Source organism: Babylonia areolata, chromosome 13 (assembly GCF_041734735.1).
Source record: "Babylonia areolata isolate BAREFJ2019XMU chromosome 13, ASM4173473v1, whole genome shotgun sequence".
NCBI classification, from domain to species: Eukaryota; Metazoa; Mollusca; class Gastropoda; order Neogastropoda; family Buccinidae; genus Babylonia; species Babylonia areolata.
Genome location: NC_134888.1, coordinates 25,026,092 through 25,032,091, shown reverse-complemented (window position 1 = coordinate 25,032,091; position 6,000 = coordinate 25,026,092). Strand labels below are relative to the sequence as shown.

Here is a 6,000-nt window from a genome sequence, read left to right as displayed (position 1 = left end):
AATATGCATAAATGCATGCACCCACACATGCACACGTGTGCAGTTTGAAGCTGTTTTATTGTACAAATGTAATCAATTTCCATCTTAGAACCACAAAATGACAAATATTTCATTTCAGAACCACAAAATGACAAACATTTCCATCCTCATATTCATAATAGTTAAACTTGCAGAATAATTATTATGTAATACCATGTCACTGTTTATATCATATATGTCTTTTGATAGGCACATCCAAGAAAGCATAAGCAAAGCAAATGACTTACTAAAAGGACATTTATTCATATTGATCTTAATATATTTAATAAATTATATAAAGCGCTGGTTAGACTACACTTGGAATATGGTAATGCTATATGGTGTCCATAAAGGCTAAATATCAATATCAGTCGAAAGCCATTGAAAGAGTTCAGCGTAGGGCTACAAGGCTTGTTAAAAAATGCAGACTTTTTGTGAGAGACTATCATACCTTAAAATACATTCTCTGAAAGGAGAGAGAATTCGAGGGGATCTTATTGAGACATGTATAAATTTTCATGGTTTTACACAAAATTACAGATTTATCGTGGGATAATTTTACCCTACTATGATACTACAAAAAAAAAAGTACAAGAAGGACTGTTGTTAAAATTTATATTAAGCACTGTCGTACAAACACAAGAAAAAACTGTTCGACTAACAAAGTTGCTAATAATTGGAATGAATTGTCTGAGCACATAAAATGTGCACCCAATTTAAACATTAAAAAATCGTCTTGATTTGTTGTTGTTGTTACGTTCCTGGGCTGAACACTCCCAGGGTCACCTTATAAATGCAAAGGGTGAGAGGATTACATGTACGACAGTTTTCATTTACCCTGCGGCCGCCATGTAGGCAGCCACACTCGACTTCAGGGGATTTTCCCTCTGTATCCAGAGGGTGCAAGTTGTTATGCAAGGAGCTTATCATTGCTGTAGGTAGTCCCCACAAAACATCTGCATTGCAGTGACAACATTTTAATGTACCCTGAGAGTTAAGGCTAAAGTCAACAATCACAGTAACCTTGGCCCCAGGGAAAATCGTCTTGATGAAAATGCAAAATTTAAATAATTATTTAGAAGCTAGGACTAAGATATTAGGAAAATTGCACCATTCATGACCCTAGACAAACTAATATATGTAATTTACAAAATATTTCTGATGGGACTGCATAAAGCCTCGCGGTTATTTGGTCCCCTTCCCTACTACTACTACTACTTTACTTTTGCAGATGTTGCCGAGTCGTTGCCTGCTGGTATCACTGCACCATCAGCTAAAAAAGATGAAGGTAAATATTTGAATAACAATATAACTGAAATCATTTCGACTACCAATAGCTCCATCCACATTGTGAAGAAAAATTTTTGTGGTGCCACATGACAATATAAACAGAACAACATTACATATAAGCAAAAATAATTATTACACATGTGAACCCACACACACCATGTACACACACTTTCTACACAACACACACATACAAAGCACATATTTTTCACCTAGGCATTATTTCCTCAAAATTAGGCCTTTGTGATAACACACACACGCATTTATAGTATATTATATATAAACATGCACACATACATACATGCATCCATAGATACACACACGCACTCATATAATATATCATCAGGCAAGATCAGATACATTTAAACAGGTTCACTCATATATCATCTGGCAAGATACACACTTAAACAGGTTTTAACTCTAACAATAATTATTGTTGAAAATAATTGTATTAACTGTAAAATAAAACTGTTTAAAGGAACAGTGTAAGCCATGTGAGACTAGTAATCATGTATCTGCACCCCCCCCCCCCCCCTCACCCTGCCCCCAACATCTACATACACAGACACATATGCATACACACATGCACGCACACACAGTACACACATTCAATGACACATATGCACTCAGACCCACTTATATATCAGGCAAGATAGTACACTTGAACATGTATTAACTCTAACAAAGTATTATTTGCTTTTTCTTTCATTTTTTTGTGTCACCTTAATGTAATGGTGTATGTAGTCTGAAGCTGTTTTAATTTTTTTTCTTATCTTATAGGACTCATTATTAATATTGTTTGAATGTATTCAATTTTCATATCATAAGCACCATATACTTGAAACATTTCCCTTCTTTTATGCGTATGTTAATACACTTGCACTTATGTTGCAGTATGATTATTATGTAACACCATATATCATTGTTTTGTTTTTTTGCAGGGGTTGTCAAGTCATTGCCTGCCAGAATCAATGCAGCGCCGGCTACAGATAATGAAGGTATTTGTAATATGATACCTTGCATTTCAATAAAAGAGAGAGGTAGAGAGACATAGAAACAGACAGACATGTATAAGTAAGAATAACATCATTACAATTAGTTTGACAACCAGTAGCTCCATCCACATTGAGAAAATAAAAATGATTGTGGTGCCACACAACATATAATAATATATATAAATAATAACATTAATACTCCACATGTTTACCCACCAATACACACACAGAGCAATCAACACTCACACACACACACACACACACACACACACACACATACACAGAGCACATATTTTATACATGTATATGTATCATATGCCATAGGTTTGTACTGTACAACGCAGTACTGCAGAATTAGGCATTTGCTATTTGTTTTCTGTGACAAGGGTGCTAAGGAAGAAATTTCTTAGTCTATACAAAATCATATTTCTTGAACTATAAAGATATCGGCAACATTATTTTTATTTGTTCGTGAGCACACTACACATTCTTTTGGAGGTGATGGTGGCCATGAGAATACAGCTCCAGACAGAAGTTGACGGGACTGCCCAGCATTTTCAAAGCATGCAAGTTTGCAGGGAGCAACATCTGCTTAGGGGAAAGAAACATTACCCCTATTTCATACTCCACATTATGACAATCGTATCCACATTTACTCTCCAGACACTGAGGTTTTTTTCATTAATTCCTCATTTGCAGGTCGTGGAGCACCCAGCCTTATCGGTGAGGAGGGGGAAGCCTGTGTATGATATTGGCAGAAATATTGATTAATGTTGCTTAATTGTTAAACACATCTAATACAACATGTTATTTTTGTTACAGGGGAGGAGACCCTCGAAGGAACTGCCAATGATTCAGCAATGGCCTGGGAACTCCTTGATGCACCTGCACCTACACCATCTGCATCATACAGGGCATCAACACCTACACCTACACCATCTGCATCATTCACATCTGCACTTTCTACATCCTACAACAAGGCATCGACACCTACACCATCACATGTGCAGCAAGCTGAAGCAGACAGACCCATGCCTGCACACACTTCTGCACAGCCTACAAAGAAACGGAAAATTAGTACTTCATTTATCCAATTCATGGAAGACGAGGAGTGACAGCAGAGTGGCTAAAGTCAGCAATAGAAAAAAACAGGTCACAAGTAGAAAAGAACAAAGCTAAGCAAGCTCTGTGCGAGGCTCTCAAAATAAAAACTGATTTGGAAATCGCCCAACTGAGAGCCCACCAGCAAAATCAATAATAGGCCCTACAACTGTTTTCACTCTCCCATTCCCTGTGTAGACACATGTATCCAGTACCTTCCTATATATATATATATTTTTTTTTTCGCTATTTAGTATGATAAAAATGTTGACATGATTGTGTACATTATAATATTTGTATTAATTTCTTGGCAATCCATTTTAATGTCATTTCATTAATTGCTGATGGCTGTTCTTCACCCAATGCGCTGTTCAAGCTTTGTTTTTGTGTCATCCATCTCCACTGCGACATGCATTTTGTTCGTCACGTCTTGCGATTTGTTTCCATGTGATTTTACCTTTTGTTTGTCATTCTTTCTGAAAGGTGGGGTGGGACTTAATGTGCTTGCACGATGATATGCTTGGGCACACGCACGGACCTTAGATGTATAGGCCTTGTCTTGTTATACCAGACCATTGATGATTCTGCGTCTTGCTGCTTGTCCTGCTGCAACACGTGCTCGTTCACCCACTGCTGGTCGTTCGGCCACTTCACCATCAAAGTCAGGATCATTGTTTGGGACATCATGGTCATCTGCCACGTCTTGGTCATCTGCCACGTCTGCTACATCGGGGATGTTGAGAAGTCTTGCCCGATTGTGCAGCATGAAGCAGACGGCAATAATCTTGCAAGCCTTCTCTGGTTTCACACGCAGACCAACACGGAGACACTGCCATCTTTGCTTGGCCACACCAATGCAGCGTTCAATGGTAGTGCGTGTAGAGCTGTGTGCAAAGTTGTAGCGTCTTTCTTCTCGTGTTGTGGGATGAAGCACTGGGGTCAGTAGCCATGGTCGAAGCATGTAGCCGCTGTCACCAAGAAGCACACCATCGACTGAAGGCGTAGGTCCTTCAAAGTCAGCAAACAGGTGCGACTGTCTCAGGATTCGAGAATCATGTACGGAGCCAGGCCATCTTGCCACCACATTGATGAATTTCAGGTCAGCGTCACAGACCACCTGAAACACATGTACAAATACTTGAAATAGACATACATTATTTTCATGATAGTAGGATGTCTATGTCTTTGTTTAATCTTTGTGTCATTCTCTGTCTCAAGTCTTTGTACTGTATTTGTAGGATGTCTGTGTCTTTTAGGGTATGTGTTATTGTGCTTGTGTGATGTTTCAATATATATACTGTTATACAGCTGACACTGTCTCAAGTCAGTACATGTAGTGATGTACTGTAAACAGTTTTTTGTTTGTTTCTCAATCATAGTTAACAGGGTTTTTGGTGACGAAAATGATTGGTGGTAGAATGAATAGGTAGTTTATGTATCTGTATATTTTCAATCTGTAATAAAATAATCTTCAATTGCAAACAATGCCTGACTGAGTCTGTATCTTGTCTGTTGATTTATGAGTGTGCATATGTGTGTGAGTGCATGTCTCGTTTTCTCTCTGTGTGTGTGTTTGCATGTGGTATGTATGTGTGTGCATAAATGTCTGTGTGTGTGAGTAAATATATGAATGTTGGGGTGAACATTGTATGCCTATTAATGTTGATTATTGTAATTAAATTCTATGTTTATTAATTATGATTTTTGTTGTATGCCATATGGTGGTGCTACAAACATTCCTTAAGATTACAGAGACATATAAAGTGCAGTAAAACCCTGTTTGCTCAATCAACCCTTACCAAAAATCACTTTGTTGTTCAAAATACGTTTCTGGGTCCCGATTTTTGCTGTTTAAGTTTAATCTTTTCGAAAGCACCTTTTACTCAAATACCCTGTTAGCTCAAATCTCAAAGTCAGTCCCTACTGCGTTTGAGTTAACAGGGTTTTAGTACTCTACTGTATTTTGATTATCTAGAATTTTGAAAACACAATCTTATATCACAAGACAATAATAGTCCATTTTAAATGCTTTTGAAATACTGTCTGTTTTCTATCATCACAGCAGTACATGAGACTTCCTTTTCTGCCAGACCATCAATTTCTTCATATTGGTATCTGATATACACCTTAACCAGGGCTTTAGTAAAAAGCTGATCATTACTACATTAGTTGAATATTTATCAAACCATATAAATTCATCTTGTGGCATGTGACCTTAAACGAATAAAAGCAAGAACACAACCTCAAAAACATAACACTATAAAATTAATGTGAAGTAATCATACACACAGCTCTGCATTGAATCATATAAAATTTTACAAATATTTCACAGGCTAATTCCTACACTTTCAAGCAAGCACACACACACACACACACACACACACACACAAGAGCGCGACCACACACACATGCACCTAAACATGCCCACATTCATGCATACACAAACATGGGGTGATAAAAATAACAATACAATTATAAGTAAGACTAAGAGGCCAACAACACAATACATCTGTGTTCAAACACACACACTCAAACACATATATGCCCAATACCAGGTTAAAAGGAAACTAGCATGTAGCAATGTATTATAATAATGACA

The 6,000-nt window shown here is 37.4% G+C and overlaps 1 long non-coding RNA gene across 1 annotated transcript; it reads left to right on the top strand.

Annotated features, from left to right (window-relative positions):
* Window positions 1–968: 968 nt before the first annotated feature.
* LOC143289173 (uncharacterized) lies at window positions 969–3,157 on the top strand. Its single transcript, XR_013056197.1, has 3 exons — window positions 969–1,306; window positions 2,247–2,303; window positions 3,123–3,157. It is a non-coding gene; the product is annotated as an uncharacterized LOC143289173 (long non-coding RNA).
* The last annotated feature ends 2,843 nt before the right edge of the window (window positions 3,158–6,000 follow it).